The sequence below is a fragment of the Psammomys obesus genome, unplaced genomic scaffold, assembly GCF_907164565.1.
Source record: "Psammomys obesus unplaced genomic scaffold, mPsaObe1.curated_primary_1811, whole genome shotgun sequence".
Lineage (NCBI taxonomy): Eukaryota > Metazoa > Chordata > Mammalia > Rodentia > Muridae > Psammomys > Psammomys obesus.
In genome coordinates, this window is record NW_026590701.1 from 2,210,719 (window position 1) to 2,235,266 (window position 24,548).

The following is a 24,548-nucleotide window of genomic DNA, read 5'->3' on the forward strand; positions in this document are numbered from 1 at the left end:
TGCAGTCCTGAGGCAGCTCCCTGGAGGACACTTTCTTCTCCCTGCCTTCTCCTCCCTCCCTGTTCCTTCTCCTCTGACAGGCACATTTTAATCCTTCAGCTTCAACATTCTAGGTCCAGCCTTGGGCAGTTGTAGGCCTGGGTCTTCTTCTGGCCATCACTGAAAGAAGCTGTCCTTTTTAAAGAGTAGCCAGCCCCTGACAGCTGCCAGTAAACCAGCTGAGCTTCTGAAGAAACCTGGCAAGGAGTGGCTCTGTAAGACCCAGGAGGCTGGTTAGCTCCTGGCTAGGCTCCTACCAGTTGGGTGAGAAGGGTATCTCAGTTTGTGAAAACGCAAAATGTTAAAAGTCCTAAATGAAAACAATGATGTTGCTGCTTTTATAGAGCAACGCGTCCTGGATATTGTCAGAAAGCACACACGTCCCGTGTGAATAAGTGATGTCCAACTGTGAGTGTACATGAGTATTTTTCCAGTAGTCTGTCCTAAGGGAGTGGGGAATGCAGTGAAATAGCATTGCGCTGTTGGCTGCACCAGGGGCACATTAAACACGGGGTGTCCAGAGAGTTGCTGCGGATTCGTCACATGCTGTCTCCACAGCAGACTCTTCAGGGACACATATCACTACAAACAGAGAAACGAAGGCTGGGGACAGTCAAGTGAGTTGTTCGGCAGTGGACCCTAGTTAGAGACAAGTTTGCCTGACAACGAAGACTGAAATGACAAAGAATGCACAAAACTTTCTTTATAAAGTTGTGATAATCTTCAAGGAGATACCGCATGGCTTCTTTCAGCTGGGATTTGGGACAGCTGACATTTTCTTTCTTTTTCTGCCCCCCATAACCCCAAGTAAATCAGAATGAGTTGTGGATATGTCCCAAGTGGTGTTGGTCTTCAACTGTGTCTTGGTTACTTTTCTATTGCTGTGAAGAGACATCATGACCAAGGCAACCAATAAAACAAAGCATTTAAAGGTGACTTGCTCACAGTTTCAGAGGGTTAGAGCATGACCATCATGGCAGGGAACATGGCAGCAGGGAGGCAGGCAGGGCAGGGGAGCAGTAGCTGAGAGTTCACACCTTGAGACACAACCACCAGGCAAAGCAAGACTTACTGGGGGATGGAGTGTGCTTTTGAACCTCAAAGCCTACCACTAGTGCCATAACCCTTCCAAAAAGGCCACACCTCCTACTACTTCCCAAACAATGCCATCAACTGGGGACCAAGAATTCAAATTTATGAGCCCATGGGGGTCATTCCATTCAAACCACCACAAGTTGCAAAGAGCCTATCCCATGCTTGGAGACAACCCAGCTGCTAGTCTGTAGATGAGCACCGCTTCTGGACCTATCCTTCAGCTGGCACAAGTTAGCTGTACAGATTCAAACACTGTATTGATCCAAACTGGCCATCACCCAATGCGACCAAGCCTAGCCCACAGGTGTCTCAATCCAGGAGTGCACAGGAGATCTTCTAGAAGCTTCCTGAAGCTCCTGAGCTGATCTGTGCCTAGATTCATCATTCCAACTGGCCGGTGCCCATTCCAGACCTGGCAGGTCTAACGAAAGCAGTGCTTCAGCCTGCTCAAATGGTTTGCCTTATGTTACGAAGGACCTGACGCTGCCAGCAGTTAGCACTGACTCTGTGAGTCTAGGGAAAGATGATCCAGAGTACAGGCACTTAAAGTGACTATTTTTGTCCATATGGAAAGTTGGTATGTTGTGTGCACCAAGTCCTGTCTCAAAACAGAAATAGGCACAGTGGCATAAGCTTTTGATCCTAGCACTCGGGGGTGGGTTGCTGTGAGTTCAAGAGCAGCCTTGTCTACATAGTGAGTTCCAAGCTAGCCAGGGCTACACAGTAAGACCCTGTTTCAAAAGAGAAACCTTTGATCCTAGCCCTCAGGAGGCAGATATCTGTGAATGTGTGGCCTGATCTATGGGTTCAGGAAGAGCTGCACACCGTCTTCTCGAGCACCAGACTCGGACTAATGGAAGGTGCATGTATGGGGAAACGTAATGTCGGGGGAATCTTGCTTACTCTTTCTTATTCTTTTTTATTTCTTATTTAATCTTTTGTCAAAAATATTTTCTTCATATAGTTTACTCTGGTCACAGTTTCCCCTTCTTTAACTCCTTCCAGATCTTTCCCACTTTCTCACCCACCAAATCCACACCCTTTCTTTTTTCTCTCTCATTTAGAAAACAGACATCTTAAAAATAAAAAATAAAGACAAACAAGCAAAGAGTCAAAGAAAAAGCACAGGAAACACATCTGATACAGAAATACATACACATTCCAGTACACAGAAATCACATAAAAACATAAAATTTTAGAAACCATAATATAGGAACAAAAACTTGTAGAGTAGAAACAAAGCAATATGCCCGGACATGACAAAAAAAAAAAAAAGCCTTCAAAAATTCCATTGAGTTTGTTTTATGTTGGCCATCTAGCGCTGTGCACGGAGCCTGCTCTTAAGTGTGGTTTGTATACCCAGTGCGGCTGTGCTGGAGAAAACTAATTGCTCTTTTGTGAAAGGTTGTCAATTAGAGATAGCTTCTGGATGTGGACTTGAGTTCAAGTCCCGTCTCAGTTCTGGGACCCATGCAGGCCCTGTGCACACTGCTACAGTCTCCGTGAGGTCATATGCTTATCAGTCCTGCTGGGTTTAGAATTTTCTTGGTGTCTTCTATCCCCACTGGCTCTTATACGCCTTTTGCCTCCTCTTCTGCAGAGTTCCCTAAACCCTGAGAAGAGGGGCTTAATGAAGCATTCCCACTGAGGACTGAATATTCCAAAGTATCTCACTCTCTGCACATTGTCCAGTCGTAGCTCTCTGTATTGGTTTCCATCTGCTGCAGGAGGCAGCTTCTCTGATGATGGCTGAACAAGACATGATCTATGGGTGTAGTGGCGTGTCACTTCAGCCAGGTTATCACTGTCTAACCCACAGCTCTTCAACATGGTTAGTTCTTTAGCGCCCTCGCTCTGGGCATGCTCTGTGCCTAACTTGTGAGGTTAGAATTTACTGTATGATAAGACTTTTCCTGGGGAAATGTGACACACATCTACTCACCCCAAATAGGGAGCCCACGACAGACCAAAATACGGATACCACCCAAGTTCAACTTGGTGAACCAAAGAGTTTTATTGGGGTTACCTATAGAATACGGGTTTGGGGTTATTCGAGGGGCAGAGATGACTCAAAGGCAGCGGCATCAAAGCCCAGCACAAGTGAAAGCTCGCAGAACCTGGGGCTCTGGAGACAGTGCACAGCATGCAGGCAGGGTAGAAGGTTGGAGGGTGTCCTTTCCTTGTGACTCAGTTGGTCTACACTTCCAGGCAGCTTGGCTTTTAGAAGGTGTATCTCATAGCCCAGGCTGGCCTTGAGCTGACTATGTAGCTGAGAACGACCTTGAACTCTTGATTCTCCTACCTCCCAAGTGCTGGGGTTACACCCTGAAAAGACTTGGGAAGATATCCAAGACAAATCTTAGCACAAAGAAGAGTTATTTGCTCCAGAGGGACAGAGGTCAGGGAACAAGAGACAAACACAGGAGATAGAAGACGAGGGAGAAATGGAAGGGAACAGGGAAAATGAGAAGTGGTATGTGTCTCAGAGGGACGAAGGACTGCCACTGTGTAGAGAGGAGACAGACATGGCACATAGCAAAATCACAACTTATGAAGGCGAAGGGAGAACCCTGTGTTAGGACGAGGTGTTTAGTTTTAACTGGGCGTGTTAACTAGGGAAAGTCAAGGGGGATTTTGATTGCTGGACTTCAATACTTTGATAGCTAGACCTTGGTAGTCAGCCTCAGGGGAAGGAAGTGGCAATAAGGAAATAGACCTTGGTGACCACCAGCTGTAAGAATGTAATATTAAAAGAAGAATTAGAAGAATAATAAGAATTAGAAGAAGAAGAATTAGAAGGAGGAGGAGGAGGTAATAAAGCAGGTTTAGCAAGGCAGAGGGGGTGGGGGAATTTGCCATGCTAGAGCCCTTTCACGTCCCACTTCCCAAGAACTTGAGTTACGTGTGTGTTGACTTTCTCAACTCTGACCAAGCTCTCACAAGAGTTTCTGTCAAACTCTTGTGAGAGCTTGGACAGAAGACATAATCTCTCTGACCTGCAGTTTTCTCAGACATAAGTTGCTGTGGTGGGCTAGCACAGGACCTGCCACACAGTTGGTGTCAATACATGCATTTCTTTCACAATTGTGCTATTAATAAGCAGCTCTATTCTCTGAACAGAAAATGAACCAATGTACTGTACCGTTAGGAAGCTTAGCTACTCAGACCAAGGTGAAAAAATGATGGCATTCTCTATCCGGCACCTCAGCTACAGAGGTGTTGGGGAATTGCCAGGAATTATAATCTCTCAAACCCAGACCTAGAGTGGCAGAAGACAAAAAAAAAAAAAAAAATTCACTTCAAGGGAGAGACAAGTGTCTACATCCTATTTCCGCAACAGATAGTTCCTCTTCCCTGTCTCTGGCAAATCATGTAGAATTTAATTGTATCTCTAACTCCAAACCTGCAAATTAAGGGCTTTCACTGGACAGCATCCAAAAAGTCCATGTTTCTATAGTTTGGATCACGTTACACCTTAAAATGTTTGACCATGCTCTACTTCCAGCCACAGGGCCCCACGGCACATCTTCCACCTTGGTTCACATAGTGGTTTGTTTCTAGAGTTACTGGCTCCATCTAAACTGAGAGTGTGCACACAGAATGCGAATGGCCAAGCTGTCAGGGCTTCACCTTCTGCTCGCTCCAGGACCAGCCGAGGCCATGTGTGCTGGGAGCAAATGGATCTGCTGCAAAGATAAGATCCTATGTGAAGATGAGATTCTGATGAGCTTAAGGCAGGGAACATGCCCTCCAATCTGGCTTAGGCCTGACTGATGACGCAGGAATCAAAAGCACGAATACAGCCTCCTACACCTCTGTAGGTTGCAGTAGTTCCCTGTGGCTAATAAAAATGTCCTGTGATGCTCCAACTGAATCTCTCTCTTGCTAGAAAAATTTTTGTTCAGAGCAGAAAATAAAATGGGGCACATGTCAATCATAGTCTCTATACTCAAGCCATTGGGGATGATGTCTCTCTCTGGCAGTTTAGAGTAAGACCTCACACACTCTTCCTGTGACCCCCAGTTTAGAGTAAGACCTCACATGCTCTTCCTGTGACTCCCCAGTTTTGCACCCGGGAGAGAAGGAGCTCTCCGTGGGCAGAGATGAAAGCGTGCTCACACCTGGGACCAGCATTGGTACACTGTTGGCACTGGATACTTTGCTAGGACTACAGTGACAAAATACCTCAGGCTGGGGAGCTTAATCCCTCTATTTTCTCACAGGAAAAAGAAAACACTTAAAGTTTGAGAGCAGGATGTCTCAGGCTGATGTCTCCTGTGACCTCTTTGCATAGCTCACAGGGGGAGGGGGTGAGAGTCTTCTCTCTTCTTCCCAAAGTCTCTTCTGTGAGCCTGTCTGTCTGAATTTCACAATTTTATAAGGGCACACCAGCCAGAGAGGGTTAGGAACCAACTCTATTCATTTCACTAAGTATCTCATTAACACCCTGGCTGGACACAGCCATGTCCCAAGTCACTGAGGGATAGGGCTTCTCAGGAATTCTGGCAGCAGGGGTGGTGTGGGGTCGCAGCTGAGCTCTACTGCTGCTCAGGACAGTAAGTTCTGTGTGAATGAAGGTAGAGGGTGGCATAAGAAAGAACGGATAGAGAGAGAAACAAACAGCCAGGTAACCGATAATTAATTAATTGAGTGAATTTCTAGGCTAAATAATAATATATGGAACTACACCGGTGGAGATTTTGCATGTGTGTGGGTCACATGAGTCTATGTGTATGTGCTTGTGTGTAAGAACATCTCAAGGGTTTTAAGTCACATGTCTTAATCCAGGCTTATATTTTAAAACATTGACAAATTCTATCAAACTGACAAAAAAAGCAGCCACACTGGGGCCCACCAAGGGCAGTCCCCTGTCCTAGTCATTCCCTTCTGCAAGGACTTCCAGTAGCTCAAGTATCATCTGCCTTCCACAGGCGCCTACACCCTCAGGACCCTCACATCACAGAAAGAGCATGGTGTCAGGTAGACCTGCTGCCTGGCACTTTATTATTTACTTGCTTTTCACTGAGGCTTGTCAATATTTGGTTCCTAGGTTACCTCAGTACTTTGGCTCTGTCCTACAACCTTTGTCCTTATAGAGCGCTGGGGAGATGGCTCCGCACAAGCAAGAGAACAGAAGTCAGATACCCAGATCTCATGGAGGAGATGGCTGGGCATGGCAACTGGCCAGTAATCCTGGCCTCAGAGGGCGGGGAAAGGGAATCCTTGGGGCAAGCTGGCTAGTGAGACTCAGCATACCTGTGAGTTCTGAACTGGACCAAAAGATCCAAAAGATCGAAGAATGCTGCGAAGAGCAACTGAAGCACATCCCAATACCAACCCTAAGCCCTTCCACGCACACATACTGAATGTGCATTCACGTATGCACACACAGGTGCAAGTGTACACACACACACACACACACACACACATGTCACATACACACACATGAAAAGAAAACGAACAAAAACAACCCTATGGAGTTATAGGGAAGAAGGGAAATGCCACTTGGCATCTCAGTGGATCTCCTTCTGGTACATTTCTTGAAGCAGAAATTCAGCAGCCAGGCCCCACCACTAAAAGCTCTTCCCTGTTTTCTCATGTGGCTGTAGTATAGTCTTGGTCATGTGTAAAACTATCAGGGTGGGTGTGGATCTGTGTCCCACACACAGAACCCCTGTGCTCCTTCATCAGGCACTGTGATGCCCTGTGTCATCTTGCTGGCTCTGACTCAGACTCAGAGTTGCTGTAGTGCCAGGCTACATCACCACAGGAAGTGCTGCCTCAGATCAGGCCTGGCTCTCTGAATGAACATGCTGGAGAACAACTGATATGAGGCTCATTCTTTCACTACTATCATGGGTCCTGTGGACACTAATTCACTCATTCCTTTACCTACGGGAAAAATCATTCAATACACAAGCAGGGAATGAGTGTCCCTTGAAGCAAGTGTGGTGATTTTTTTGAAGTTCTGTTATAACATATACCATTTCTGCACCTAAAAACAGAGAGATAAACGGATAGTGTGAGCTCTATCTGTATGAGAATTAGACATTAATATTTAAAGACAAATTTATTGTGGTCCTTTGTCAGTGACAGTGATGAATTGCTGTAACTTTGACCTCTGGGCAGATGGGCTGCCATAAACCTGGGGAATACCCGCTGCTGTCTTCCCCGGGGGCTTTCTGTGATGAGATAGTGTATCTCCACGGATGCCATTAGGCAAGATGCCATTGATTTAGATACATGTGTGGAAGGGGGCCTGCTGAAGAGCCCTGGGTTCCTCCCCACTGCAGAGTGATTTTCTTTATCCCCACTCTCACACACCTAGACATTTATACCAGAAACTGAACAAATACATTTGTGCTGTAAAACTTCCTGTCAGGAATTCAAACCAAGTGATTTCTGACCTTTCTCCATCTGTCTGTCTTTTTTTTAAAAAAATATGTTTTAACTGTCCCGTTTCAGACATGTTTTATTGTGAACTATTTCATATTCTTCTTAAAAAATCACTATGTAAATCACACTGGAAGAAAACTTCTCAAGCTGGAGCAGTTCTCACAGAGCATGAATGGAGCAGAGGGCTGGCTCCCTCAGGCACACCTGGCTGGGTACACCTGTCACTTCCCTATTAGGCTCTGCGCTCTGTGGGCTGAGGGATACAGAAAGAACCATGCATAGGGCAAGGATCCCTGTCATGCCACTCAGGCGTGCTCTGCTGTCAGTCTCTTGTCACAGAGGGACAAAAACACAGTGGCGGGAGCTGCTGCATGACTATTTCTTGGCCATCTAGACTGGCTATCAGAATGGTGGAAAGAAACTCTATCGTCATATGACTTGCAAGGGGAAGGTAAGGGGATATGAACAGATTGCATTCTCGACACTGTGAGAAAGCATAGCTCCACAAGTCCACAAAAATTAAAGTGATTGGAAGGCTAAATCCTGTGGAGGCTAAAGTTCACCACAGGGATCACGGAGAAACCAGAGTTGGATTCTGTTTAAGGACAATTATGCAAAGCTCACCTCCCACCTTGAATCATGCATGGTCAGACCAATCATACGACTGCTGGCAATGAGAAGAAATGGGGCACAGAAAGCTCCCAATACAGCACTTGGGTTTTGGCTGATGCGCAGGAAAGGTTAGCTGTTAATGCCAACATGTAAGTCATGAGGCCAGATGCTCTGTGAGACCTTGGTCATGGATTTTAATCATACAGAACTTCATTTTAGAAGAACCGGAGGCTCCAAGTAATTTATTTATTTGGCCTACTATTCACATGTAATTGTGGAGAAGAAGAAAGGAAGCCAGCCAAAGAACAAACAAACAAACAAAAAAGCATTATGTCCTCATGACTCCAAGACCAAAAGAAGGAATTTTCAGTTAAGAGCAGATACAAAGGAGAGAAACGAAGTCAGGGAACTGAAAGACTGGGGTGTGGGGCAGCACACACATAAACAACAGTAAGGGTCACTGGGTGTGGAGAGCTGCTTGATTGTCAGGCTGCTTTGTTACTGAGTTTTCAGTTAAAAACATGTTTTCATCCTGGCAACTTTGGGAGGAGATGGGGATATTTCTACTTACAACCATTTCTCAGTTTATACTTGCTTACTGAGGGAAGTCAAGGCAGGCACTTGGAGGCAGGAACTAAATTAAAGCAGACAGACACCATGGAGGTATGCTGCTTAGTGGCTTGCTCCCCATGCCTTGCTCCTCTGGCTTGCTCAGCCTGTTTTCTCATACTATCCGGGATTATGGGTCAAGGGGTGGTGGGCTGGGTCTTCCCCCATCAATCATTAATCAAGAAAATGCCCTATAGACTTGTTTACAGGCAATCTAATGAAGGCATCTTCTCAACTGAGAGTCCTCCTCCCAGGTGACTCTAACTCAAATTAAGAAAAAGAAAAACAAAACAAACAAAGAAAAAACACTAGCCAGCACACTGACATAATCTGGAAAAATGGCAAGATGGTAATCAGGAAAGCATGGTGTAGTTCCAGAAATTTTCAGAGAGACAAATGCCCTGATTCCATTAAAAGAAACTTCTAGCCTGGCATGGTGGCATGCCTTTAATCTCAGCACTCAGGAAGCAGAAGTAGGTAGATCTGAGTTTGAAACCAGCCTGGTCAACAGTGAGTTCTAGGCTGGCCAGGCCTATACAAACAACTGTCTATGTCAAAACAACCAAACAAAGCCTCTGGTAAAATTCTAGCACAAAGAGACACAGTTTGGACCCAGGAAGACAAATGCTGTCTGCCTAAGCTCATGTTTTTAAGTCAGTTGCTCAGATGGTAACCGTGTTCCATGCCATTGTCCAGTCAGAAAATAGTATCAGACAAGGCTGTGTAGTCTCCACGGAGCTGGCGTGGACATGGAGACTCTGACAGCACCACTGAAGACCCCCCAGGGCAGCTGCAACTACACTGCCCAGGGAGGAGAGGGATTTCAATAGCACACAGCTCAGTCATGGAAACCTGTCTTCCAGAGGGAAGGTGACTTGGAGGACAAAGGCAGTGTGCTGACATCTGCTGGGTAAAAACCAGGAAACAGCTGCTGAGATCGCGGGCTTGAGGCCTCCAGCTGTGGAGGTGGAGAGCTTGTGTCTGAATTTCAGTCCTACCACTAAATTACACACATACCAGTGTGTGTGTGTACACATAGCTTAAATAGACTTCCACCGCTCAGAGGTGGCGATGTCCCCCAAAACCACAGACTAGCTCACAAAACCTCAGTGGTGGGCATGGGAATCCTCTGTCTCAAGTTGTTGTTCAGGAGAGTCCACGGCACCCCCAAACAACATAGGCTATTACCGTTGCCCTTGATTGCCTCCCAGAAATGGAAGGTATGCTCATGGAAAATACCATACACTTTGGACAGGGGACTTGGTGGGTTCGTGCTGGAACTGATATGGAAGCCTCCTCCCCAAGGACTAGCTCTCCTAGTGCATGAAGGAGCTAGTTGAGCTGCCAAGAGAAGAAAGCAGCGAGTAGTCCTACCCAGCTGGGATGCCTTCAAACCACAACGACTAGAATGACAAGTTACCCCGGAAGGTGCAATAGTAGAACTTCTATCCTGGCGATGACTAACACCCATTTGATTAGCCCAGTGGCTCACCAATTTGAGGGAATTCATGTCCTGTATTGTAGACCTAGTGCACTACCCATATGGCTTCCAGGTTAGGATCGCAGTCACCACTGAGGGAAATCTGGAAGAAACTCAAGGCAGGAGCCTGGAGGCAGGAACGGACCCAGGCACCACGAAGGCTGCTGCTTCCTGACTTGCTTCTCACAAATCACCTGGCTTGCTTTCTTCTGCAACCCAGGACCACCTGCCAGGCTGGGCTCTCCTACATCAGTTTCATTAATCAAGAAAATGTCCCCACAGACTGTGATAATCTGATGGATGCAATTCCTCAAGCTGAGATTCCTACTCCCCAGATATTGTCTAGGTTTGTGTCCAGCTGACGAAGTCTGACTGGCATGAGCACTTGCTGCCAAGCTCCCTCACACAACATGGTGGAGGGAGAGAAGTGACTCTTGCAAGTTGTTCTCTGACCTCCACACAGAGGGCAACTAAATAACAAAATTTAAAGGAAGACATCAAAATGGCCAAGAAGTGTGGAAAAGATGCTCAACGTGATTGATCATTGGGGTGATGCAAATCAAACACACAATTACAGAGTTCTTAAAGCTAAAAATAAAACCACCTCACGATTCATCAGTCTCTTTGATAGTTAGACCCTCCCCGAGGAAATTACTACTTCACAAAGACGTCCACATTCTGTTCATGAGAGCATTATTCACAACAGCAAACATAGAGAAAACATTGACATGTGCACTAACAGATGAGCGGAAAAAGAAGTGTGGGCTTCAGCATGGTGGCAAACCCTCCAGCGCTGAGGAGGCTGAGGGGAGGGCCTTAAGTCAAAGGCAAACTGGACTATTTGTTGAGAGCCCTAGACCCCAAACAAGGAAGCTGTGGTGTGACTGTGTGTGTGATTTATCTCTGTTCACCTCAGATCTGTTGTCTTGTGAGCTGTATGCATCCAATAAGACTTCACTTAACTGAATTTGAAAGACATTCTAGAAACCAGAATGTTAACAATATTAACAACAATGGCAGCCAATTCTTATTCGGTGCCTACTATAGGCCAAACACTGTTCTGTGCCTTAGCTCACTAATCATAACAAAACCTTACGGCCATGGAAACAATCCAAGTGGCCAGAGGTGAATAAATGGGAACACAAATGTGGTGCCCATATACGAAAGGTATTATTCAACCTTTAAACGGGAAGAACTACAGACATATGCTAAAAACATGGATGACCCTCCAAAGTACTGTCACAAAAGCTTTGTGCTGCTGCTTCCACAGGGTACTCCTGGGAGACAAACCATACATACAGAGGAACGCAGTGGCTGCCCGGGCTGGAGGGATGGAGGGATGAGGAGCTGCTGTCCAACGACCACGCTCTCAGTTGGGCAAGACAAAGGTTGTGATGATGGATGATGGCAATGGCTGTGCCACATATGAGTTACCACAGCTTCACAGATAGAGATAAATGTGATTAACTGATTGCTGTTCCTTACACTATGCATATTATAATAAATATTCCTAATACATAACTACAACCTCCTCAGTCCACACAAAGTCGCCTGGATGCACATGATCCAGGTAACATATATATATATAGCCTGCCCACTTGGTATTGATGAGATGGCCATTTTGGGGGACTCTCCCCTGAAGAAGACTATTTCTCCTGCCTGCAGCGTTCGCCAGTTTTTCATGGTTCTGTTTTTGGGGTGAAAACTGGCAGACTTCCTACCTTGCACGTTAGCACGTCCATCGCCCAGGTCTTGCTTAGGAGCCGTGTTGATGAGACTCCATGGCGTAGCCTCTCTGACCTTTCTAGGAGACATCATCTCACAGCAAACTTCTTGCATTCTTATCTTTCTGCCTCCTTTTACACAACGACCCCTGAGCCTTAGGTGTCGGAATGTGTTTGTAGACGTGCCATTCGGGGCTGAGCAGCATGTGATCTCTTGTCTGCATTCTGATCGGTTGTGGTTTTCTGTAAAGGATCCCAACCCCAGGCATGAGGAACCTTTTTTGAGTTGTTGGGCAGGTTATCTAAGAGCCTTCTAAACACTCTTGGCTGTTGCTGTTGGCCCAGATGTGGAGGATAAATCCCTGTTACTGAAAACACCATCACTTCACGCAAGACCCACAGGACCTGAACCGCATCCGACCTGAAAGCCCCCCTGAGGACTAGCTTTCCCAGGCCCGGACGGCACCGAACAAGCTCGCAAAGGAGGGAGGCAACCAGCAGTCCTACCTCGCCAGGATGTCTATGAACCACAGAATGACCAGGGTGGCACAGCGATCCTAAAGGTACAGTAGCGGCACACTCGTTCGAAGCTAAGAGCTTTCTAATGGGACTTCACGATCTGCTCAGAAAGAGGGAACCGTGCCTGGGACCGGAAACCTAGCCAACTTCCCAGGGCTAGGGAAGTCACTTTCGGGGGACACCTTCAACCGCCACTTTACTAAACCAGCCTAATTCCTGACTACATTGTAAATGTAGTGTATCCTCACACCCATAGATGCCTGTAGGTTTTGCCCCCTGTGGCATCAAAGAAACTCTTTACTTTTATTTCATAGAAAAGGTAACTGAGATTGAGGGCTAAAGCGCTGATGGGCCCTGCAGAAGCAGAATTCACCGGAAATCCATCTATCAGCTGACCTTGTGCCTTCAAGCTCCGCACATGCCTAGTTCTCTTCAGAGGCCTGATGCAACCCTGCCACACGGGGATGGGGGCTCAGCGAGGGCTGGCACCCCTGTTCAGCCTTTTTCTGTGCTGCAACGCTGAGATCTCACACTGCCCTCCAACCTCAGGGATTGGTGTGTTTCGTTTAGCTGAACAGAATAGCTATCAGAAGGGACTGTTTGTCGGGGGAGGAAAACAAGCCTAGGAGCCTTCACCAAGAAAATAAACATGAAGGGCATACCGAGAAAATTCTTGTCCACAGGTTAAGCCTCGAAACAACCTTTAAAGAACCAGTATTTGTTCACTTGACAAATATTTGTTAGATGCCCTCTCTGTGCATTTATTGGTCTAGGTGCTCAGCGTGCAGTAGTGAATTACGTGGGCAAAGATCCCTGCTTTTCGTCCGGTGAGGGCGAGGAAAACCAGCCAGGAAACGTAATAACCACGCAAGTGATGTGTAGGCAGAGTAGGCCTTGACCGCGGCAGCTCTAAACCGGGTCAGCAGGAGAGACCTCATGGAAGGCGACATCTAAACAAAGACTTGGGAAAGGAGGCAGCCGTACCTGGAGAAAGAGCCTGTCAGGCCCAGGAGCCATCCAGCGCAGACTCCGGCCGGAAGCCTGCTGGAAGGACACGCGAGGAGGAGGAAGGAAGGTGCGCCAGGGGCCCAGAGGGGCTGCCGGCCTTTCAACCCACTGAGCAAAATCGCCAACTACAGCAGGATTTCAGGCAGAGAAGCAGTGTGAACTGATTTGCACTGAGTGTGTTTAAAGTCGCTGTTTGCAATATTGTTTTGACATGAAAACGTGCTTTATCACCGAGACAGCTGCCCACAAGGACATGAAGCTTACGTCCAGGCCAGCGTCAGGACCACGGGCAGAGAACCCACCAGGCCTGCAGCAGAAGTGGGGGAGGAGGGCGTGTGGCGGGGGCTGGGGAGTTGCCGAGTGAAAATAGCTGTGTCCTTTAGTTCAAAGAGCTTCTGGGAGGAATAGCTAATAACAATAGCCGTAAAGGTCAGTGCAAGTATGAAGCGCCATGAAATCCCAACTACTACTTAAAAATAAAAAGCCTGTCATTCGCTGGCCCGGGAGCCGGGACCTCTGGCAGCCTGCGCTAACCTGTCAGGGCCTTGGTGACCTTAAACAGTTGCAAGGCAGCATCCCTCCACAGCCCAGTCGGAAGGGACTGTTTCTTACGCATCCTCTGCAGCAACACACATCCTGAGGGCAGGGTCGATGAGAACTCGTTTTCTGTTTTGTTTGGTTAAAAACCATCCATTCTTAGAAGGTGCCGGCAACACTCCCTCCGAAACACCGCACTTTTGCACAGACAGCAAGAGCAGGCGTGTAGCAAGCACTTGCTACAAGCTCTTCCCAGCGAGCCACGCGGTCACGGGAATCCTGCGGGAGGTTTGGGGGGGGGGGGACTACGATGGACGCAGTGAATAGTCATCCGGAGGGTCTCCCGGAGTTCTCCCGGAGGGTCAGCTGCTGCTGCCCGCATACACTGGACAGCCTTCCTCTTCAGAAACAATGTCCAGCCGTGTCATGTTGACACTTAAACGTTGTTGGGGGTGTACCCAATGTTCTCGACGCCTGGCGAGAAGGGAACTAAATAAAGACGTTCCAGCGCTCCTCCAAAAGGGACCAAGTGCCTCTGCACTGGAAAGCTGGTCCTGAATGCCAGACGTCCAGTGAGGAAAGCTGACCTACTGAACACTGAGCGAGCACAGTCTGTATTTGTATTAGTCCCCTCATCGCAGTGTGGACACAAAGTAGACATTATTTTGCAAACGAGGAGGCGAGGTCCAGAGATCGGGTCACTTGCCGGAGTTATTTAATTCGTATCAGACCTGGGGTTTGAATCTAATTCTCCTGACTGGACTCATGCTGCCGCCAGGCAGAGCTCAGCTGAGAAGACTGCCCTCTAGTGGTGGGGTAAGACTTGCACCGGTGACGCTGCTCCTCTAGAGACGCTCCTGGGCACAGTGGCATCTTTCCCTGGAGTCCTGTAATCTGCAGGACAAGGGACTGGGGCAGGAGAAGTCGAAGGACTGATTAAGAAGTCCTAAGAATGTCAGGCACGGGGACTCATGCCTATAACTTGGCAGGCTGAGCCAAGGGGGCTGCTGTGTATCTCAAGTAACCTGGGCCTCAGGGTGTCACTGCCTCAAAATAAAGCCAATGAATTCATCAAAAAAGGTTTCCCAAGACATTGAAGAAAAAGAACATTCTGAGGCCACAACTGTTAGCTCCCAAGCTGAGAATGAAAATAAGTCCAAAAGGTGATTTATGAGCCGTTGATGTTGTAGGAGACTCAGTTTCTGGGACGCCCCGACCATTTCCTCTCAGCCCCACACCCTGGGACCAGATATTTGCTGGACGCTTAGCTATAATCTCTCACCTCGAAACTTCTCATTCTGCTTTGTGGTTCCGTGGCAGGAGTCTGGCCTGCCAACTCCCTAGCAGGCTCCCTGCCAGGAGGGAGCGCTGAACAGAGAAGGGAGGGCCGGAGAGGGGAGAGGGCCGCATTTTCTTCCTGTTTGCTGCCTGCTCGTGTTCCACTTGCCTGGGTCTCCTAGGCCCACTTTCCCACCGTGGCCACGCTGGTTCTACTTGAGGAGCTACAATTTATTCTAAACTAGCAGAGTGGCCACCATGAGAGGATGCAGGTATTAATAATTCTGACCTCTTCCCATGTCTCTCCCACCTCGGGGCTGCTGGGATTTCCTCTGGTAACTAGAACCATGGAATTGACTACACAGCCCTTTAGTTCTTCAGTATTTTCTTAACAATGTTAAAGTCTCTACATGAAAATAGCCAGTGTAGTTTCTGTTTCCCAACTGGATTTAAATTAAGGCAAATTAGAAAGCATTTTCGTATAAGCTAAGGTCCAATGCCATGTTCAGATCAGGGATTTTTAGCTTGCTCCCGATACACACGAGGCTGATAGCTTTGAGACTGTGAAGCTGGCTTCGCCTCCACCTGGCTAATGCTGTTCGACGGCGGGTTCTCCAGTGAGTGATAAAGTCCAAGCTCCCAGGACTGGGTCCTCCCTTCTGGTCTGCTCACCTTCCACTCCCCCCTCCCAGCCACGCCTTCTCTGGACCCACCACTCAGTTTTCCATGCCCTATGCTTTTGCTCAGCTTTCTGCTTAATGTTTATCCTACAGTGTCCATCTTAGATGTCACCTTTTCTAAGAAACCTTTTCTGCTTCCCCTCTCCCTCTAACAGCTAAATATTCCCTACTCTGTGCCCCTGTGCGCCCACGTGTAACTACTGTCTCAGCAGACTCTGAGCTTCCTGAGGCCGAGCTGGCCATCACAGTTCATCACTGCTTTAGCACTCTAGTAGGTCCTTCACAATCAATGGCTTAGAATTACTTGTCATTTTTCCACTGTCCGTTTTCTGGTTATACAATCGAGACAAAGAGCCGAGGGGGGGGGGAACTCATTGTTTAGGAAACTTTGAAACTCACTTTCTTTCCTCCTCTGTTTGGATGGAACACTTCTCCAAACATAGAGCTGTTTGTATGACTTTGCATTAGATTACATCCCTAGGAAGTGAGGACACTCTAATTGCCTGAGTGCAGTGCCAAGGCAGGCTGACATCACTGTGAACACAAAGCTGCAGATAAGGAAGAAGTAAACATGGCCTCTGAGGACCTTGGAAAAGGAAAGGTGGTCTCTCTAGCCAGGGCAGACTCTAGAGAACTGGATCATCCCTCTTTAAAAGATAATTACTTTTATTTTTAAGAGATGGGGTCTCGCCATGTTACCCAGGCTGGCTTCAAACTTTTGGATTTAGAGCTCAGTTTGCCACAGTTCTCCAGTATTTAGGCCTTCAAGTGCTATGCCCACCTGTGTACACCAGTGTCAAACAAGTGCCCTGATTTTGTAAGAGGGAAATGATGTGTCAATCACTATCCAGAGCTCAACTCGTTTGTTTTGTTTTGTCACCAGCTGTAGGGATGGAATCTTAACATTCCCAATTGAGTTAAACCTAGTTGAAGGGTTATTGGAAGATTTTTCTGTCCCCTATCTCTAAAGCCATGTCCCCCCCCACACACACACACATCCCATGTCCCACTGGCTAGCCACACCGGTGTCTTTATGTCTCTTCAAGGACCGATACTGCCCAGGGAACTCATGGCCACACAATTTGTGGGAAACTGGAGGCAAATAGCAGGCAGTGTAATCCACCACTGCTCAAGGCCCCTGTGAGGTCAGCACTGTGGAAGGGTGGCTAGAAAAGAACAAAAACAGCAAGAAGAAAAGGGAGTAGGGAAAGAGAGAAGAGAAAGAGCAAGAAAAGGAGGAGAGGAAGAGGAGGATGGAAAAAGGGCGAAGGAGGGAGAGAGGAGGAGTGGAGGAGGAGGAGTGGAGAAGGGGAGGAGGAGAAAGAAGAGGAGGGGAGGAGGAGAAGAAAGAGGAGAGAAGGAGGAGGGAAGAAAATGAGGAGGAGGAGAGGAGAATGGGAAAAAAAGAGGAAAGGAAGAGGGAAGGAGGAGGGGAGGAGGAGGGGAGAAAGAGAAAAATGAGAGGAGGAAGGAAGAAGGAGAGGAGGAGGAAAGGAAAAGAGGAGAAAGAGGGAAGGAGAGGAGAAGGAGGTGGATGGGAGAAAGAGAGGAGGAGAGAAGGAGGCAGCAGCAAGGAAGGATTCTACCTGTAATCCATCTCTTGTTCTTCTAAATAGGCAGACTGTCTGCTCTTGCATGGAAAAAGAAAGTGAGTCAGTTTGGTCAGAAGTAACTGTGACCTCTGGAAAATAGTGTGTTTTGCACAGAGATGTAGCTTGACACTGAAGATGTCACACGGACTCTCCTGAATCTTACTGAGAATAAATGATCACCTGACTCCGTCTCGGGAGAGTTGACATCTATTGGTTTCTGGGACTTTGTTTTCAAGACTCTCTGCCAAACAACTGCACACTTTCTTTTTGTTGTTGTTGTTAGTTAGCATCCTAACACTTCAATGTTGTATAAACCTGGTCAATTATAAAAAGCCAACTTGACAGATCTGTCTTTGGTTTGGTATTAAGCATAGCATGAAGAATGAAGTGAGTTAACAAAACAAAGATACATTTCTTAATTTAAATTGATAGGAACAAGTAAAATCTTTCACGTTTCCTCCTTATGAGGTATAGAACACTTCATGTGGGATAGGGATATGAACTATTTTGAAAAATTTCACAGGACAATTAGATGACGGCTGGTGTCTTCCCTTGGCTCTCTAAGAGTCATTCTCTACCGTCTTCACTCAGCACCGCCCCTGGAGGTACAATGTACGGATGGTCAGTGGGCACTGGGGGTCCCAGCTACCCACCAGGTTTCACTAATGTGGATATGATGGAGAAAGCTCTCTGTAACTGTGCTTAGCTTCTGCATGGCCATGTACAAAGCCATGGACACACTTCACCAGAATCCTAACCTTCTAAGTTGTTTCATGTTTTAAGGAAGCCATGTTTCCTGGGCTTAAGTTGACTTCTCTCTGTCGAAAGGGCTCAGGGGAGGAAAGTTTTGCTGTCCCTAGCAACAGGTTACTGCATGGTACATCCATGGGATTTTCTACACCTGCCCTGCACATCTCTGTAGATACTCCCCCATAAATAAACACCTACCAAATTATCTTACTTTCAGTAATGTCCCCCCTTTCCAGTTAGGACCATAACTTGGTGATGCTATGTTGCTCCAAGTTGAGGGCTAGAAATGGTCTACTGTTTTTGGAAGTCTCCTTTCTAGGAAGTTTGGTAATTACTATTAGTGCTCCAGCAGCACAGTGGAGCCTCTCATGTACCAGACGACATTCCTTCAGCTGCTGTGTCACAGAGGGTCTAGAGAGTCTAACCTCGGGGGTAGGGCAGTAGCATTGGAAGGTGGGCGTTAGGATTATAACTGTTTACAAATCATGAGGAAGGGTTTTGCGTTTCCACAGTTGGTGCATCACACCTGATGTTAGTCTGGACGATGTGTCTGCCTACCAGTTTGCACCTTCAGGTTACCAGAGCACTCATTTCTATGGTTACCTAATGTGCGCAGAGAGAGAAATGCAAAACATCAGCAGGGACAGATGTGGCCTTGTACACGCGATGAAGAAGCAACAGTTTTTGCATTCTTTCACCCATCCCAAATGAAACAAAAAGAACCAATTTTAAGCCTCTGGCAGAATGGGTAGGGTACTGACAAGCCCCACATATGAACTAAATTTCAAAGGCCGCCCAGAGCTACCAGGCGATTTTTGGAACTGTGACATTTACATCAAAGATGTGTCTATGCTAAACATTTCTGCATCCCTTGGGATGGTTCTTTTAATCCTGGACTTTGCATTTGGAATTTATTTGTTTGAGCATACAAAGTAAAGCACTGTTTTATCCTTAGCCACACACAAGAAGTTTCTTGATTCTTTCTGGGCTGATCTTGGATAACATAATTGGCTATTTCTTTTCTGAAACATAATTATATCACATATTTTTATATTTCTTTATGCTGCTTCTATGGTGACATCATTTACATATCTTGAGTGATGAGTCATAAAAAAGGGGTCATATGCTTATCACATACTATCTGGGTTTCTAATCCTATTAAGTTAAGGTACAGGCAATTAAATAAATTCTTATTCACTAAGTTGGGAACTCTAAATAACTATCTTGTTAATGAATCATCAAATTTAAGCCAGGAATACCGAATGATTTTACCAGACTTTGAAAAAGTATCTTTAGGTATAAGACAGTGATTGAGTTAAAAAAAAAAAAAATAAAGTCCATCCCACAGCTGCCAGTTCAAAGGCAGCAGGGGACAACCAGGAGCAGGAAGCGAAAACAGATGGTGCATATGCACAAAACCAGTTAAGGGACAGTAGACAAAGTAAGCTACAGAAAAACTGTTCTGGTGGTCACAGATCTACAGTGTACATGCGAGTCATGTTTTTAACATGAATATTAGGGTCAGCTGATATCTACAGTGTAATTCATACACTCTACGTTAGCTTAATCAAACGGCTACCTGATTAAGAAGAATATTCTCCAAAGTTGATTTGTTGAGTATGTTTTCTTAATCTAATATACAAAAGTAGTGAAATAAAGTACTTCTCCCTATTAACAAAAATATGGTGCCATTAGCTTTTAATTAAACCACCATCTCTGGAAATAGAAACATGAAAAAAATTCTATGAATTAAACTGGGCCAAGTATTCTTCCCTGAAGATATTATCTAAGTATTTAATAATTACTTGAAATAATATTAATAATATTAATAAACTAAATTATCAAGGTACATCAAATATTTATCTTATAAACTATTTCCAGAAATGATTGATATTTGTTCCAGTTAAGTGAGCAAACAAACTGTTTCTAAATTTACTGTGTCAAAATTCTTTTAGAACTGTGGCAATTAATTTCCCCTGCTCATATTGAAGGTCCCAAGACAAGGGGAAATAAAAAACAATCTTCTTGTTTTTTTGTTGAAAGCTAGTTGTTCTGGGAATGAAATGTGCCTCGAAGACTCAATCTACCATCAAAGTAGATGTGAAATGGGTGAGCAAACAAACAGAGCCCCTGTCCTCTTTCAGAGACAGCTAAAGGGACCCACAATGCATCACTGCCTGTCAGTGAGCTCCCATCTACAACTAAGGAGCAAAAGCTGTACATTTTCCTCTAAATGTGCTGCCCCAGCAAATCTTTGTCCAGAAGATGCCAACCTGGCTTCAGGAACTACATTGGCTCAGGGACCAGACACAGCAGGCTAGGGCTACCTTTGTAAAACTGCCTCAGGGGACCGTTAGTCAGAGGCAGACAAGCAATCCAGTATGAAGGCATCAGACCAATTTGTTTTCCAAGTTAAAAAAAAAAATACTGCTGATAGTACAGTCTCAAAGATTCCTGAGACTGGGCCATCTGGAATCTCAGTGTAGCCTGCTTCTAATTACAACGGAGGATCAGGGGACACTGAGGTCAAAAGGGACCTGCAGGGTCTTCTGTATCAATGTGAGATCAGTGCCCTTCCTGGTGATGAACCTTCATGCTGGGTGGTGGCGATGGAAGGCAGTCTCTCACGGCTTGGTTTAAATTTGTTGGGCTGTATTAGGACTTACAGTCTTGGAAGAGCCTCTGGGAGTCACTTCAGCTGTCATGGGGAAATAAATAAATAAATAAATAAATAAATAAATAAATAAATAAATAAGCAAGCAAGCAAACAAACAAATAAATAACCCTTTGAATGGAATTGATATCCACTGTCTTCCTGAAGCTTTTCTCTTCAATCCAAGTGGACACATGTGTATTGGCTGCCTCTATCTAATTAAACACAGGTGATACAAGCAAGACAAAGTCATAGACACACACACAATTCAACTTCATGCACAAGAATGAGTGTTATGCCTACAGACTCCTGAAACTCGCTTTAGAGTGGGCAATGAAGCTTAGCAGGTGAGTGACTGACTATCACATATCAGGCCAGGGGTTCAAGTCCCAGTACCATGAACAAAAGATACCCAGGTCTGGGGAGATGGCTCAGCATCAGGACGTAAGTGTGCATCCCTTTCAGGCATGTAAAGCCTGAGCACGGGGATGGGACACCTGCAGTCCCAGGACTGTGGGAGGGACTTGTTGACCAGCCAGTCAAGCTCAAACAGCAGACTCCAGGTTTAGCAAGAGACCCAGCATCAAAAAATAAAGTAGAGGAAGACATCAGACATAACTTTGGCCTTCACAAGGGCCTGCACAGATGTGCACATCTACACAAGGGCGAGCATGCACACACACACACACACACACACACACACACACACACCCCTCACTCAAACTTCCATTTAAAAGTGTTTTTCTCTTTTCCATGTAAATATAAACTTTGTGTGAGCAAATGTTGAAGGAAGCCTACTAGGTGAGGCCTGCTGAGCAGAGCTGTCCTGGCTGAAGCACGATGGGTCAGTCAGACATCACTTGCAGGTCTTCCCTTGGTCCCTTATTCCCTTTAGGAGTCCTAGAAACCTTCCCAAGGAGCCGCATGGCCCTGAACACCAGGGCTGCGGAACTCATCCCCAAGGTGAGCAAGGTTAGAGAACTGCACGAGCAGTCAGGCAGCTCTGTCAGCACAGGCAGGGGCGTGGGCTGAAGCCGCGCGGTACAGAAAGAACAACAACAGGAATGTTAGGCCAAGGGCTTTGCACTTTTCCTGAAAGAAGCGTTAGTTACTGGAAGCTCCCAGAGTGATAAGATTTGTGATTTAGGAAGGTGCATAAAGCGGAGCTACTGAGTTCGTGCTGCAGAATGGAGCAAATTCATAGAACTCAGTGTGAGGTTATCACAATAGAGAGATGATGAGAGTTTGCTGGGAAGTTTGGTGGGGGAAGAAATTTATGACTATTTTGCTGGCGAAGGGGAGAATTCTAAAGATAATGCTAATATTTCTTGTTCATTTATTCATCCAATGAATACTTGCTGAGAATCTAGCATGTGCCAGGACAGATAGACAAGAATAATTTTTGCCTGTAAGAAGGTTACATTCCAATCAATGAGGCCAGCAGGTGATTAGGTAATTAAGGAAACACTGAAGCAACATCACCAAGCCAATTCACGATGGCAGATCAGAGCATTGAAGGAGGCTGCTTCCATGGGCTTGCTCTCCTTTATTCCAACCCCTGTCTAGCATACCGTTCCCTGGGTAGGGACCAGGAAAGACATGACAGCTTTCCTAGGTCCCTTGCACCATCATGGATGGACCTTGCCTTTGCCAAACGGCAGCAAAGACAGAAAGACGGGGATGTGGCCATGAAGCTGTGTGAGACTAAGCCCGTTGTCCATCAGGCTTTTGGCTGTATAGTGACTGCAGTGCCAGTGTCTACGCCCAGCCTCTGGGTACCACGGTGATGAAGACCTTAGCAGAGGGCCTGTGAACCTCTACCTTCCGTACCTCCCACGTTTTCTGGAGCTCCAGCTGCGGCAGAGGTATATGCCTTGGAAGGGCGAGTTCTGCGGTGTGAACTTGGAAATTGCCTACAGCCTTGCAGCCCCTTTGCCCTTCCAATAATTCTGTGGGGCACCTAATCCTCTCCACTAGCCGGCTCGCATTAAAGCGAGTTAAGCAGCTGCAGCTGACTGCTGTTGGCCACATCTAATCCCCAAGTGAATCAAAGGGACAGTTCGCACTGGCTGGGGGTGCTCGGGAAAGGCTCCGAGGAAAAGGTAACACGTGGATGGCTCTTGCAGGATGCATATAATCCAGACAGGTGGAGAAGCAGAGAAACATAGTCCAGTCGAAGCCAGGAAGGTAAAGAAGACAGCAGGGTGTTCAGAAAAAGGTCTGGGGCTTACGGGGGGGCGGGGGGGCAGGTGTGCATTCCTGGGAGCCTGTGCTAGCCAAGCATGCTGAGTTTTATGTATGGAACTTCCTGGATCTTGTAAGCCAAGAAGTAACATAAGCATATTTGCATGCTTAGAAGACAAGTTTGCAGAGCTGTGAAGTTGAAGCTAGCATAACTGGAGCTAGAGCACATCTAAAGAAGACTAAAATGATCCAGGCCAGGAAAAAAAAAAAAAAAAAAAAAAAAAAACCTGAATAAGGGGACTGGAATGATGGCTGCTCCTGTGGGGGGCCCGGGCTTGGTTCCCAGCACAGAGAACCTGGCTTCAAGGCCCAGCACCCAAATGGTGGACTACAGCCACTCCCCAGATCCAGAGGACCCAACAGGTACACATGTAGAACTCATACACTGGCAACATATTCACACACAAACAGTACAGCAGGTAAGTCTTCAACAACTTTATAAAATGAAATGCCGAGTAAAGCGAGCCTAGCTAAGAGGCATAGGCGTGGGGTTGTGGGGTAGGCTTTGAGGTAATAAGGAAGCTGGTGCAGCACCTCTGTGTAGCACATCTGTAGAGGCATCCCTTCCTGTGGGGCCTGGCTCCGCAGTTACGCTGTCCGAACGCACAGGACTGACGGCACGCACAGCCCGGTATCGCTCACATTGCAAAGATTTGTAGAACATTTCCTTCTTTCCTTCTGGGGCCACAACAGACTCTTTGTAATTTCCGTTACAGGTAGAAGTGACAGCGCTTCCAGGGCTGAGCCGCAAATGCCACACTGGCCTCCGTGGTCTCCGTTATCCCGACCACCGCCTGGTAGGCCTATGTAGAGCAGCACTGGAGAACAGCAGATGCGCCATCAGTGCAGAGTGGAAACTAAGCTCACCCTTGGTCCCGATGTTGCTGAGATGGGACTTTATACGATTTTAAAAATCAGGGTTTGCCACAACGTTGGCTTTATCTCACCGAGGGCACTTAACTCTCTAAACTCCAGCTGCCTTTCCAGACAATTCTAGCACCTATCTTCTTGGTGCTGTTAGAAAAGAATTAAAAGAGAACCCATGAGTGAGTCAATGTGACAGAGTGAGTCCAAGGTGAGCCAATGTGTATTACGTATAAGTGCAAGTGTGCAATAAAGGTTCGTTATTTATTATCCCATGAAGCCTGCTGTTACACTGTTACCTCTTATGTGAAACATAAGGCACATTAAAATGCCCATTCCTTCTAGCCTAAAATGCCACAAGCAATGCCATCTCCTTTCAGGAGTTACTTTTTACATTTAATTATTCAGCTGACACATTCGTATGCTTACTGGGAAAAATACATAAATTATAAAATATTCCAGTGATAT